The 15,999-nt window shown below is 34.9% G+C and overlaps 1 long non-coding RNA gene across 1 annotated transcript in view; it reads right to left on the reverse strand.

Annotated features, from left to right (window-relative positions):
* Window positions 1–15,999, reverse strand: part of LOC145294230 (uncharacterized) — a 283,183-nt gene that overhangs the window by 218,343 nt on the left and 48,841 nt on the right. The gene's annotated exons all lie outside the window — the stretch shown is intronic.

Below are 15,999 nucleotides of genomic sequence, written 5' to 3' on the forward strand. Positions count from 1 at the left end.
TACGCTAAACCGTTTTTTTAAAAACCATTTTTATTGTCTTTTTAATGACCAGCCGACATTCCTTTTTAAATCACCATTAGAGAAACATGTCGTATCTTGCACATCACATTACATAACGGTTTTAGATAATATTACCGGTAAGGCCTAGTGCTTAACGTCACGGATTGGATGAGCCATGTTCGAATCCAGTTCGTTCCACAAGAAAAAAAAACACTTTCACCTAGGATGTTGGCAACCTTCACGTGATTACTCTCATAATCCTTGATTTTTTCTAGAAAGGTTTCTCACTAGAAAAATATCGGGGAAACCAATTTGGATTTATAGTATACTAGCGGAGCTATCCGGCGTTGCTCGGAACCGTATAAACAATGAGAAAATTGAATTTGATTTTGAATATACTTGTTATTCTTAGGAGAGAGGAATTTTTAATGTCTATGTATCATTTGCTATTTCGAGCAAAAGAATATTTTACTTACCTAGGCCGGGTATTACACGTATGAAATAATTGTATCTTGCCTAGGGTATGTAATTTACAGCATATATATATATGAAATAATTTTACCTTTGCAAGGACGGGCAATATACAACATATACTTAAAATAATTTTACCTACACAAAGATGGGTAATTTAAATACATATATGAAACAATTTCACAATTTAAAAATCATTTTTCATAATTTAACCTACTTTATCGCCCCCCTCATACTAAAATAATAATATTGATACATTGTCTTGGCTGTTTATTTCATTACAAACACACTAATCAAATAACTCACATTTAATCATTTTTCATAATTCTTGGATATGTTACTAATTTAGACAATCATTTTAAATGATTTAACCCACATTATCGCCCCACTTTTATTAAAATAATAACTTTGATACATTCTGCTCGTATATATTTCATATAACGCCCTTTAATACCGGCTTTGGCGAGTACAAAGCTAGTATATATTTCCAGCAAGGTTATTAAATTCCAAGCCATGCTGCGTATGCTTGATTATATATTTCCACCTATTTAATCCATTCAAGGGCGATTCTGCGTATTCTGCTAGTATATATTAATACCTGTTTCATTCAATCCCGGGCCGCACCTGGTATTCTGCATGTATATAATCCCACCTATTTCATTCTATCCCGGGCGACGCCAGGTATTCTGTTAGTATATATTTCAGCCTATAAAATTCAATCACAGTAGATGCCGAGTATTCTGTTAATATATATTTCCACCTATCTAATCCAAACCTGGGTGATGCCTGGTATTCTGCTAGTACATATTTTCCACCCATTTCATCCAATCCCGGGAATGCCGGGTATTCTGCTAGTAGTATATCCACCTATCTCATCCAATCCTGGGCGACGCCGGGTATTCTGCTAGTCCATATTTTCACCTATCAAATCCAATCCCGGGCAACGCAAGGTATTCGGGTAGTACATATTTCACCTATTTCATCCAATCTCAGGCAACGCCGGGTATTCTGCTAGTACATATATCTACCTATCTCATCCAATCCCGGGCAACGGCAGGTATTCTGTGAGTACATATATCCACCTATCTCATCCAATCACGAGCGATGCTAGATATTCTGCTAGTACATATATCAACCTATCTTAACCTATGCATTGCTGGGTATTCTGCTAGTACATATATCAACCTATCTTAACCAATCCCATGCATTGCTGGGTATTCTGCTAGTACATATTTCCACCTATCTCATCCAATCCCGGGCGGTGCCATGTATTCTGCTAGTACATATATCAACCTATCTTAACCAAACCGTTGCAACGTCGGGTATTCTATTAGTACATATTTCAACCTATCTCATCCAATCCCGGGCGGCACCATGTATGCTGCTAGTACATATATCCACTTATCTCATCCAATCCATGGCAATGCCGGGTATTTTGCTAGAATATATATACACCTATCTCATCCGATCCAGGACGATGCCGGGTATTCTGATAGTATATATTTCCACTTATCTCATTTGATCCAGGGCGACGCCGGGTATTCTGCTAGTACATATTTTGACCTATCTCATCCAATCCCGGGCAACGGCGGATATTCTGCTAGTATATATATATCAACCTACCTCATCCAATCCTGGGCAAACCGGGTATTCTGCTAGTACATATATCCACCTGTCTTATTAAATTCCGGGCAACGCCAGGTATTCTATCTCATCCAATCCCGGGTAACGTCAGTATTCTGCTAGTACATATGTAAACCTATTTTATCCAATCCCTGGTGACGCTGGGTATTCTGCTAGTACATATATATATAAATGCAATTACAAATTACATAGGAATTCCTTCCAGTCATGGTTGACGGGACGAGAGCAAACCAACTTCGTTGATTAAATAACGTATTCGGTTCTAATATTACATAAAGAGGAACTTGAAGAAGCATTGTGAGCCCAACATCCAGGATGATAACCAGTAGTCCGAATAATCCCAAACTGCATTTCAAATAAAAAAAATTATGTATGTAGATACATATATACACGGCTTCATAATTCACTTCCATTTTAAGGTTAATTCCTAGTGGCTAAGAAGAAGAACACTAGTCCGCTTTGCCTGCTTTCCAGCTGATGGTTATCTTCAAGTCCAACCTACACAAGTCCTCGATGAGCCGTTCCACTTAAGTTAAGAAATTTACCGAATTTCCATTACTAACGATGACTATATTGTCCAATTGACTACTGTACACTCTTTAACACTTATCATCGAGTGCAAAAAAGGTCAAGATTGACTTTGTTGACTGAGTTTGATTTCGGCAACCAGCAGTAATTATCATTTCATGCACTGATGATTGCGTAAGCATGAAACAAAAATGTCTGTAAGTATCAAAATTATTAATATTTGCTGAATATTTTAAAAATTATAGTTATAAACCCCTTAAGAAGATTAATGTTGAACTCTATTTAGTGAACTAAGAATAAAGCGGCCAATTAGCATACCTGGTTCGTGTTTGTTGAATACTCTTATGACCGTTGATTATAACAACCCATATACACGGCTTCATAAGTATCTTAATACACTTCAAGTTGAAGGTTTATTCCTGTTGATTGACGAGAAGCTTGGCTTTGTTAACTAGTTTCGAGCCCCATGACCAGCATTAATTTTCACTTTCTGCATATCAGCAAATGTACTCACGCTTAGAATTGCGGTGTAAGCATGAAACACTAGTGTCCGTAGGTATAAAACAATTATTAATATTTATTGAATAAAAATATGTTTATATATATATACACGTGTGTGTGTATATATATATATAAATATATATATATATATGTATATATATATATATGTATATACACATATATATACACACACACATATATATATACACACATATATATATACACACATATATATATACACACAGACATATATATATATATATATATATATATATATATATATATATATATATATATATATATGTATACAGGGCGTCCACAAAGTCTGGCTACTTAATCTAGAGTATGCTTTCACAAAGTCTGACTACATAATGACATAATGTAACCAGACTTTGTGGACACCCTATATATATATATATATATATATATATATATATATATATATATATATATATATATATATATATATATATATATATATAAAAGTGAAAGTGTCTGTCTATCTGTGCATCTGTGTGTATGTGTGTGTACATTTCCCTACGCAATAACTCTGTCAATTTAAAGTCTACAGACTCGAAATTTGATATACAGGGTACTGAGATTTGCAAAAAATCGATGTGATCGGTCTTCGGCCAGAAATTTCGCGATTAAGGGGTCAAAGTTCAATGATTTGACCTTTGAGAACTCTATCAAACTCCTCCAACAATTTTCGGTCTAAACACTTGAAGTTTTAGATATAGGTTTATTGGACATGGATCTAACTTCATAACTTAATTCGAGCCCAAAACAATAAATTTTAAGGAGCCGTAATAGGGGTAAAATTAAAAAAAGTGGGCAATTTTTTTAACTTTGACCCCTATTATGACCGCTTTTTTTTTGCTCAACATACATCTCCAAATACCCGGGCAACGCCGGGAACCCATATATATATATATATATATATATATATATATATATAAAGTGAATGTGTTTGTGTATCTGTGTATCTGTGTGTCTGTACATTTCCCTACGCAATAACTCTGTCAATTTTTAGTCTACCGACTCGAAATTTGATATACAGGTTACTGAGATTTGGAAAAATCGATGTGATTGGTTTTTGGCCAGAAATTTTGCGATTAAGGGGTAAAAGTTCAACGATTTGACCTTTGAGAACTCTACCAAACTCCTCCGACAATTTTGGGTCTACGCACTTGAAATTTTAGATATAGGTTTCTTGGACATGGAATTAACTTAATAAATTAATTTGAGCCCAAAACAATAAATTTTAAGGGGTCATAATAGGGGTCAAAGTTAAAAAAAATTGACCTCTGCGATTTCTTCCAAATTACTCAGACAATTTCTGATCTAAATATTTGAAATTTTACATAAAAGGTATTTAGAGATAGGGCAAACTTTTTCATCAGTTTCGGTGGAAAATTTTTAGTTACCAATATATAAACGTATGTATGTATGTCTGTTTGCATGTCTGCATTAAACTTTCACTAGAGGAAACGAATTTTACGAAAATCAGTATCCTTTTTAAGTTCGACCTTTCATACGACAAATATCGAAAAATTGGCTAAAAACATTAATATCTTCCCCTTCAACTAGGCACTTTTCTACAGGGGGGGTCACTTTTTTCACCGATATTTTTGAAAGTTATCCTCTCCTTTAGATTGTCTAGCCTTAATTTAAATAAATGTCGCTTCCGGTTTGGCGGTGGTTGTAACAGCATAAACGTTAGGTTTTACCCCGGTCTTTTCCTCCTTTGCTGTACGGGTTCGAGCCTGCCTTTCTACTACCACTTTTTTGTTTGCTCAACATACACATCCAAACACCCGGGCAATTCCAGGCGCTCATGCTAGTATATATATATATATATTAACTAGATTACATAATTATAATAATTTCTAATATATTACAATTCATCTCCGAAAAAAAGCACTTAACAATGTGTATTTTTTTTTAAATTTTCTTCCTTTGAAGATTGTAACGTTGGGTATGGGGCAGCCAAACCAGCTGCCAACATTGCCCTGCTTTTTATTGAAACCAACCGAGCGCTCTTTTTAGTATCCTCGTTGTTCCCTTAAGTGCAATTATCTGGATCTTTTTTGCACTTGGTTCACCAGGAATATTAGCTAGGTCCCCATGCTTCCTTTCAGTCTTGAAAGACAAAGGATATCCCTTTAGGAGCAGGAGCGTGCAATTGTGAGGCAAGGGTTGCGCAATCACAACCACACCTTTCCTGAATCGGCACTGTTTGAGTCCAGTAGCAAGGAGAAGACCAGGACGACTGGAAACAATGCCGAGATAAGCGGAGAGCACATACAGCACCTGAAAGTCCCAAATGGTCACCCATTTAGTACTGACCAGGTTCAAAGTTACTTAACTTCGGGGATCCAGCGGGAACCGGTGTGTCAACGTGATTATGCCGTATTAGTTAGGTAAGACTTCAGGTTCTTCTTGTATAAGCTCTGTGGCACCTATAATAACTGGTATGATTGATATCTCTCTAAGATTCCAGTTTCTTTTCATATCATACATGAGACCTTGATATTTGGTCTGTTTCTCCCTTTCAGCCCTGTTCAGACCTCCATAATTAGGGACACTTACTTCAACCAAGGTTGCAACTCTTTCTGTGACTTATTCCATATAACTACGTCAGATTTAATTAGCATTTCAAGGTAGGGATTACATGGTCGTAATGTATGGTATATAAGTCATGTCCAGCTCTTCATTCAGGTTGATGTTCCCAGGATTTGCTGCTACATTGGTTTGATTTTTTACAGATGGTCGAGTGGAGGTACTTACGTACTTCATCATATCTCGTTGTGTAGTAGCTATTCCCTAAAAGAACCGTGCAACTTGATACTAGATGGCTCACACTTTTTAATTCCGTGTGGCAGAATCTACATTTGTTGTCATTAGTGAGACCTGCCATCTTCTTGAATGCATTGGCCATCAATCCCTGGTCTTGAGCAGCCATTATAACTCTTCCCTGATGGAAGGATCACCTTTTGAGCCAGTTCAACACGTGTTTTGAATAAAATGATTTCATTAACATTAAAAAATCGAAGTAAAATTCGAACCAATTTATTGATTTTCCTTGCCTGTATTTATTAATTCCAAATTAGATAATTTGGAGTGAAAATATCTGCAATCATTTTAAAGACATATAAATTCCCGGATGCATGGACCAAATTCAACGTTCTTCCAACAATGAAGACAGAAAGAAGACATGAAATTCATATGAAAATCCAAAACACATTTCAAGATGGAATCTTTTTAAAGAGCAGCGATTAGTCTCAAATCAGATTATAATTGAATTTTTATTTTACATAAAAAATAAAAAAAATAGATAATTAAATTTTTTTTTGATAGCTCGAATACACATTCTTTTTTTCTCTTTTTCTTGACTGCATGCTGGAATTCTTCGTGCGAGAGTATTATTGTTAGTCCGTGGGTCTTGGTAACGGCTCGATATTAAAAAATAAAAATGGAAAACAGTCATCAGCAGGGGTGTCGCGCAAAATTAAAATAAGGAAAAATTTTTTTCTTCTTTACCTGCACTTAAAGCGTTGTGTGTTATTTAAAATGTAAAATAATTACGTATATAAATGGATACGTTTTGAAGGCTAAAAACAACGCAGTTTTTATAAAAACAAATTTATTTGCTTATATCATATATTTCAATGGTACACATTCTTATCAATGAAGAGTCTGTCTTTTTCTTTATATATATATATATATATATATATATATATATATATATATATATATATATATATATAGGTGTCTGAAAACGTAAAAATGTACTTACGCTTAGAATGACGGTGAACGTACAGTTAAATTGAATAGGTTCGAATAAAAAGACGTAATTTGAAGAATAATATTCCCAAATGTTCAAAATGATTTCCATTAGTGTCTAGACAACGCTGATAACAGTTAAAATGTGAGTACATTTTTGAGACTATCGCAATCATCAGTGTAGGATAACAATTTCTGGCGGTCATCAGATTCGAATCCAGCCACGAATCCAGCTTCTCCTCCATTTGCCGAGCTTCTACCTCAGGACCACAAAGCAAGTACCACGAGAATAAAGAAAATCAAGAACTATAAACCGCCGAATTAGGTCATCTAGCATGTTCGCTCGACCGGAAGTCGTGAACATTGCATAGACGCTTGTTGATTGACTTAGTTATAATTCCCAAGACAGTGCCCATCATTAAGTATTCTTAAAGTGGCTTGATAATTGTAATGAATAATAATTATTCACGTTTACTTACAGACACTAGTTTTTCATGCTTACGCATACACACACATACAGATAAATAGAAATAAATAGATATTAAATGGTAACGTTTTTTCGACATTATAGGATTATAAATAAACACTGCTTATGCACAAATTTTACGTTCACCACATGCAGTTATTAATAAAACGAGTTCCTCGCCCACAATACATATATTTTCCTTATTTTTTACAATTCCTATTTTCCCAGTTGAAGGAATTTCCTCAAATACGTGAGTAAAAACACATTTACTCCTATGCAAATCTCTCCGTAACTCAAACTCACCACTTCCCTTTCTTTCTTGGGTAATTTTATCATATGTACCGGTTGTGGATTTGCCTTTTATCATATTACTATTTTATTATTAATTAGAATTAAATGCTGACTTATTCTTATTCGTTCATTGAAATAACAGTTTGACCTTACCTACCTACACTTTATACATATTACGATTGCATACGCTTTATTTTGGGAATAGCAGATTGTCAAAACAACGAACACATCAATATGGTCGACTTCGCATGCGACTTGCATGAGAATAGACTGTGTGCCGCCATATCATCATTGGTTTCCTTTAATTCGATTTCATAATACTTTTACAAAATATTCCTTGTCCATAGGCTGACAATACACATACTCAAACATTCCATTCGTACGCTTCTAAAAACAAAGACACCTATTATACGATGAGCGGTACGGTGGTTCAAACGCATTAACTTACTTGCTACCGGATCTGCTTGCTTCTATACGACTACACGATGAATTCAGGCGACTAAAGACAACCTTACAAATTCTCCTCTCCCGTACAGAACCGAGAATGTGCCACGTATTTCAGCATAGGATTAACACGTTGCATTACTTGTTTCGCTGTATATCAGTTTATTACGTTGTTCGATTAACATATTTTTACGCAGATAATGGAACGCGTTGCTTTCTTTCTCCTTTATAGGATATTCATGTTTATTTATGTTTATTTATGGCTTTTACTTTTTATTATTAGAAAATTAACAACTGAAAAAATAACACGCTAGGAATAACTCCATTAAAACAATTATCCGTGTAGGTAGAAGAGTAGCTTATCTTGCCTTCCGTAAGATTTTTTTACATAGTTTCTTTTTTTTCTTGTGAATTAACACTTATCAAAGCACGAAGGCCACTCGAGGATAAGGGTTAATAAATGTAATGTGGTAATGTGTTAGATAAAAAGGGATGTCTCTTTCTCATGTAAGTAAGATGGCAGACTAGATAAGTGAAAATGAAATTAGGAAAAGGCAAGAATCGAACCCTGCAGGCAAGTGTTACAGATAATGGATGATTGGAATCTTAGGAATTCAGTCGATTATTAATTCTTTTAGAAATAACTCAGTATTATTTATGTCAGAAAAAAGCGATTGTCCACTCTTTTAGAATAACTCGATATTAAATATATCAGTTAAAAGAATGGACAATGCTAGTTTATAAATTAAATTAAAAATAGGTTAGATATTGAACAATTACAATTGGAATGTCTTTGTTGCCAAAGTGTGTTTGGACGGACATATGCAAATCCACGTGAAAGAAAATCACGTTGGGAACCACACTTCTGACGTCATAAACAAAGGAGATTTCTCAATATATAAATCAATGGTTTGAAGTTAGAGTAAATCAGATAATCAGAGAAGATCATACAGTGATAGAGTCAGTTGGAGACTGGGAGCCCCTTAGAGGCGAAGGGTAGAAGAAAGGCCATGTAGTTGTACAGGTTTGAATTCCTGACATCACTAATCGGCTGGTTGAGGAATAACGAAATCATCAATAATTTTGTAACTGTTGTCTTTGTGTCGTGTTTACAACCGTAAAGGTAAATGTGATTTGTATATTCATCTATAAACAAACTCTTGTATAACCCTCTTACAAGTAATGTACCTCCTTCATCATAATAATGAATCTCCTCTCCTCTATATGTGTAAAGAACTATTGCATCATATGTCATATATCCGTAATAACAATATGAAGTTTCCAAGAATCATCCCAGTCTGTTATAAATGTCTCCCTCTTTATCACCATCATCTGTTGTGAGTCCCGTCATACATGTCCCGTTAATAAACCACCGACCCGCTACACAACAAATGTAGTAATTGTTAATGATGTAAATTTGGTAGAATTTTATTATTTATGAGAACGGCCCAGTAAAAAACTTGTTTTCATTAGATTTGAAGGCTATTGTGTTGTATTCAACCGGGAAGCATGCCAGCGGAACAGTGTTCCACAGGTGGGCAGTTCTGGGAAATTGTTCATGAAATCTGTCGTTTAGATTATCCTTTTGTTTTTATGTTTATTTTTCCATTTTTCGCTTAACCCATTTTGTTTCGTAAATTATTACAACAATAAATTGCGGTTTCACTTAATGCCTTAACTAGCAAATTCTAGCATTGCTACAAATATAATTTTCTGATTTCCTTATGTCCTCTGATGAGAAGAATAACAAGAATAGCATTCTTTGAAACTCCGAGGAATAAAGACTTTGGAAATTGTTTGTTTTTCTTGAATATTTAGTCGAACAATAAATTTTGCTGTTAAGTTCAACTTACAGTTTTAATTTTCTTTCTCTTATATATATATATATATATATATATATATATATATATATATATATATATATATATATAGTGTATTTTCATTGTTCGTTACAAATGTTTCGCGACCATTCGGATGATTTCAAACCTTATATCGTTTGAAAATATTCACAAGAACTACCCCTCTTCAGAGGTTAAGAAAAACACTTTTTTCTATTTCCCTTTTAAGGAAAACTATGCGATAAAAGATTTACCTATATGTCTTCCTTTAGAGAATTTTCCGTTCCTGATATATATATATATATATATATATATATATATATATATATATATATATATATATATATATATATATATATGTATATATATATATATATATATATGTATATATATACACACACACACACACACACACACATATATATATATATATATATATATATCCTTAAATATTTAGATAGATTTATTTGTTTAAGCTAATATTAAACGGAAGAAAATTCTTCTAGCATTTACGGTATCGATTTTTAGAAATTAAATTTATCTGAAAACACGCTATGCGACATAGAGATATCTGCACGTGACGTTGCCAAGCTAATCAAAAACTTGATTCTAGTAAAGTAACGGGCATTGACGGCATTCCAATTATAGTGCTAAAAAGACATCAACCAGAACTAGCGCCCATACTTACAAAGTTATTTAAGCATTGTCCTAAGAAGAAATGGTTTCCAACACCGTGGAAAATCTCATCAGTATACCCTGTATTTAAGAATTCAGGTGATCGCTCATTTCCCTCTCAGTACAGACCAATAAGTCTCTTGTGCATCATGAGTAAGCTGCTGGAATCTGTGTTAAATAGAGAAGTAGTCAACCATCCCAGCAAAAATAACGTTCTTAGTGACGTGCGATATGGTTTCCGTTCTGCTAGATCTACAGCAGACGTGCTTACAGTTATATCTCATAGGATTAGCGAATTTCTCAACGGAGACTTCCTCTCTAGGGCAATTGGTCTTGACATATCAAAGGCCTTTGATAAAGTATGGCATGAAGGTCTACTTCACAAGATCTCCAGCTATGGTATAGCTGGAAATGTGTTCTCAATTATTAATTCATTTCTCTCTGATATGTTCATAAGAGTAGTAGTTGATCGGCAGAAATCAGAAGCTCTCAGTATTAATGCTGGAGTTTCTCAGGGGTCCATCCTGGACCCAACTCTCTTCCTGATCTACGTTAATGATCTTCCAAATCACATCCTTACATCATTCGTAGACATTTATGCTGACAACACGACAATCTATGGTAGCGCATCAAAGACTGTAAACGACTAAGTTCTCTCTGATTCTTTCTCCTCTGATCTTGAGCATGTGGTACAATAAGGAAAGAGGTGGATGGTTATTCTAATGCATCTAAAACAAATCTTCTATCTCTACATCATCTACACTGTGATGCCCATCTGGCATCAATTGAAATGAATGGCTCTCGTCTTAGGGCAGCTTTATGTTTTGACAAGCTTCTGGGCTTGACTTTTACTCCTGACATGATATGGAACCCGTACATCAAATCCATTGCCAAGCCCGAAGCCTGTGAACAGGTATGGTATAATAAATTATGGGGTTTATCTATTTTATTTTCATCATATTTTGCTTTGGGTTTGATATCCCCAAATTCGAAGCTATCGCTTTAGAATCCTTCCTTTTCATAACCTATCATACTTTCATAAATCAGAGTCCATTTTCTGTCAGCTGTTTTTGAACCCAGTCAACGACGGGTACTTTTACTAGTATATATATATATATATATATATATATATATATATATATATATATATATAATAAATTCCACAGCCAAACAACGTCGCAGCCCACAAGAGCCATGACAGTCAAAGAACCGGAAGTCCAAGACTCAAGTTTCGCCCTCATTTGGGCTCATCAGTTAGACACATCCGAACTCAGGATTCGAAACCCGAGCCTCTTGCATGCAAGACAAGCACTCTACCAACTGAGCAAACGCCCTGCACACAAGAATTTCTATTAACCAACACAGATCAAGCAAACCGCGCCGAAATCCGACTGTGAAATGAACCTACTTCGTCTCAACAAGGGACGCGGTCATCCAACCAGCCAATAACCCCAAGCTGATGTCTCACAAGTAGGAGTTTTAACTTGAAAGGACGATGCCATCCAGCAATGCTAACCAAGCGAGCAACTTATGATAGGATTTTCAGAATGTGAGAGATTGTATATAATAAATTCCACAGCTGGTTGGATGACCGCGTCCCTTGTCATGGCTCTTGTGGGCTGCGACGTTGTTTGGCTGTGGAATTTATTATATACAATCTCTCACATTCTGAAAATCATATATATATATATATATATATATATATATATATATATATATATATATATATATTAATGATTGGATGACTCCATATTTTCCCCAATTCCGAAATTCCGATGCAATTATTCCGTACTAAATTCCTGATACCGATACAAGTACCGATTCTGATTCTTTATAGGTATTTAACTATAAAATTGTTATTTTTCCCAATTACCGTAAAATACATGATTAATGTGTATGTATTTTCTCAAACGAAAAATACAGTTTTGGAGGAATAATCCACGGATGTCAGGTTTATTGGTAGTTTAAAATCAATAAATATTTATTATATCATTGGTACCAACAGTGAAAGATTTTCTTTTAAACAGATCAAATAAAAATAAAGACAATTAAAGGAATCGTTTTTGGCATCGGAAAATAGGCACAATATTTTACGATTCCTACCCCCCCCCCCAAAAAAAAAGTTCTGATTTGTCCGTTTCTCGATTCCGATTAATCGTCCCAACACTAGTGAATATATTTTAAATCATTTAAGATTCGTCCTCGAGGAAGGTTTGTTTCATCGGTTGGACCATTAAATAGCATTTCCGTTGATCTCCCACGCTTAAGTTTTTAATTACCTATACGAGCAAATAAGATGGACGTATCATAAACATTAATGTAGGGTTTTTTTTCGTTTTTATATATGTTTTTTTTTTTTTTGCCGTGTTCGGTTTTCCTTTTTCTCTGTTCATTTTTGTTTGTTTACTCTTGTTGTTCGCCGAAAGAGTACGATGTGTTAATGACGCTATTTAGATGCAAAACGACGCTGTCTGCATCTATCATTTGTCTAACACTGTTTGTCGGTATTACTGTCTAGAGATTTCGCACATTAATCTCATCTGAGCATTTATGTTGATGTGTGTGTGTGTGTGTGTGTGTGTGTGTACATATGTGCATCTCTGTATGTCTGTGTGTGTATGCACATATACACATATATATAAATATATACATATATACAAGGTGCCCAATAAAATGTATATACTCTTTAAAATATCTCAACTTGCTACATGAATACGCTATGCCACGTTCCCAAGAGATATTTAAGAATATAGAATATGCAGAGTGAATAATAAGAATATGCAGAGTGAATACAGAATATAAGAATACAGAGTGGCACTTCCCCACTATCATCATGATGTAAGAGCATATCTTGATAGATATTTAGGACGAAGAGGAAATATCAAGTACTGTCCACGCTCACCGAATTTGAACCCTACATCATGGATGCTTTTCTTTTTGGGGAGTGGAGGGTGGTTGGGGGCGCCTGTTAAACACAGGGTTCACACCACAAAACGAGCTACAATGAATGAGTTGAAAGCAACCATTGAAAGAAGATGTGTCAATATATCTGAATTGAACTGTTTAGAAACGGCGTCGATTCAATCAGGGAGCGTTGTCAGCTGTCACTTTCGATAATTAGCTGGTTTCTATATCTGTTCATAGTATTTTGATGTATGAAACTTTTCTTTCTTATAATGAATGTTGGTTTTATGGTCATTTAAAGAGCGTATACATTTTATATATACGTATATATACGTATATATATATATATTTAACCAAGAATTTACTCATCAAATTTCGGTATTGATCATATATGTCGAATTCTTGCAATACAAAGCTAGCCCCTCTTTTCCTTAGTAGATGAAAGGAAACGTATTAAACATCTGAAGAAGGTTACAGGGTACAGCGACCGAAACGTTGTGCCAATAACAGCAAAGAAGAGTATAATTGTCCGATTAATCAAAATAATAAAAACATCTTATCTAAAAAATTAAGAATTGCATTCTGGATGTTTTTGAATCTTTTGACATTGTTCACTATTTTTAAGTAGATAATGAACTTCATTCGGATATTTTCGTAATTGCATTTTATTCCAGGATTCCGAGGCGAACAATTTATTCTAGATTAGCCTGGGTCCCCGGCGTTGCCCGGGTGTTTGCAGATGTGTGTTGAGCAAAAAAAAAAAAAAAAAAAAAAAAGTGGTAGTAGCCGCGTAGACTCGACCCCGTACCGCAAAGGAGGAAAATAACGCGAAGAAAAAAAACAACAACAAAACAACAACGTGACGTTTTTGTCGTAGCGTCCATCATCAAACCGGAAGTGGCAAAGGTTTAAATTAAGGCTAATCAATCAAAAGGAGGGGATGACTTTCGAAAATATCGGTGAACAAAGCAATACCTCCTTAAAGAAAAGTGTCCAGTTGATAGTGAAGGAATTAATGTCTTTGGTTAATTTTTCGATATTTGTCGTCCGAAGGATCGAGTTTCAAAACGATACCAATCTCATGAAAATCCGTCGCCACTGTCGAAAGTTTTAGGCAGGCATACAAACATAATACATATATTTAAACATATAAGTGAGATTTATATAATAGACTAGCGGGGGGTACCCGGCGTTGCCCGGGTGTTTGCAGGTGTGTGAGGTCACCCGGGTGTTTGTGTCGAGGGGAGGGGATTAAAATAAAAAAAAGTTTTGGTAGTTAAGTATGACGATCGAACCCGAACCCTTGAGGCAAAGTTGGAAATTGAAGTTTGAAAAAAAAAAAAAAATGTGCGACGTTAACCACTGGGCTACCACGAAATACTAACGGAAAGACGTTTGAATTTATTTAACTATTTAGAATTGGCAGGTGTACGTTTTAATGACTTAATGAGGTCAACTTTGACTGCAGGAACGCTTCTTTTTATTTTTATTTTCCAAGATGTTGGGGAGGGGGCGGAACCAGCTCCCCATAACAAGGGGATTGTCCAAATTGAATAGCAATTGTCTGATATAGGGAAAATTTCCACATTGATCTAAGCTGATTGCTTTCGGACATTTCCGGCGATCGCGACCGGAAAAAAACTGCCAGAATTAGTGTAGCTTTTATTATACGAAAAAGCCTAATCCACATGCGGCGAGCAAAAAATGTTGAATATTTATCTTTCGAAAGTCGAGCAAATTAAATAGACAGGCGACCTCCGTTGTTAACTCGTAGGTATTATGATTTATATGTGATATAAAAAGTTTTAAGAGGTTGTGAGCCGACCGACCGCTTCTCGGAAAAAAGCCTTTTACAGACATACACAAAAAGCGAACATACATACATACATTTTCATTTTTATATATATAGAAGACCATCTCTCTCAACATGTGTAAAATTATTCTCCGAACCGAACATTTTGCGCCACTTCTATGTCTCTTTACGGAGATCAAAATCAACATATGATACTAATAAACGCATTAAGCAAATGTTTAGAATCTCTATTGTAGTTTGCATAAAAATATAGTAAACTAGTAGGCTACTGGCTTTGCTCGGTCGTAAAACACACATAAATATTATATTCTAATTCATACAGAAGCTGAGACATGTGCGTGCGAGTGTTATGTTTTTTTAACAGTTTACTTCTAGTAAGTACATAAAAAATACTCGAACTAAGATAGAAACCAAAACCTAAAGACAGTGAGTCAAGTACGATAACCATTAGGTCAGCTTGACACGATCTTTAAAATGCGTTTCCAAACCTACTTATTTTTAAGATAAGCAATCTTTCATATGAACAATTCCAGCATGTGCATACGTGAAACAGTTAGCAAGCAGATAAAATTCCGATAACCCCCTCCTCACGTACCAATTTTTTTTCAATTTTGACCCCTTGACAGCCCTTTTATTTT

The sequence above is a fragment of the Euprymna scolopes genome, chromosome 15, assembly GCF_053919585.1.
Source record: "Euprymna scolopes isolate OS-2025 chromosome 15, ASM5391958v1, whole genome shotgun sequence".
Classification (NCBI taxonomy): Eukaryota; Metazoa; Mollusca; class Cephalopoda; order Sepiida; family Sepiolidae; genus Euprymna; species Euprymna scolopes.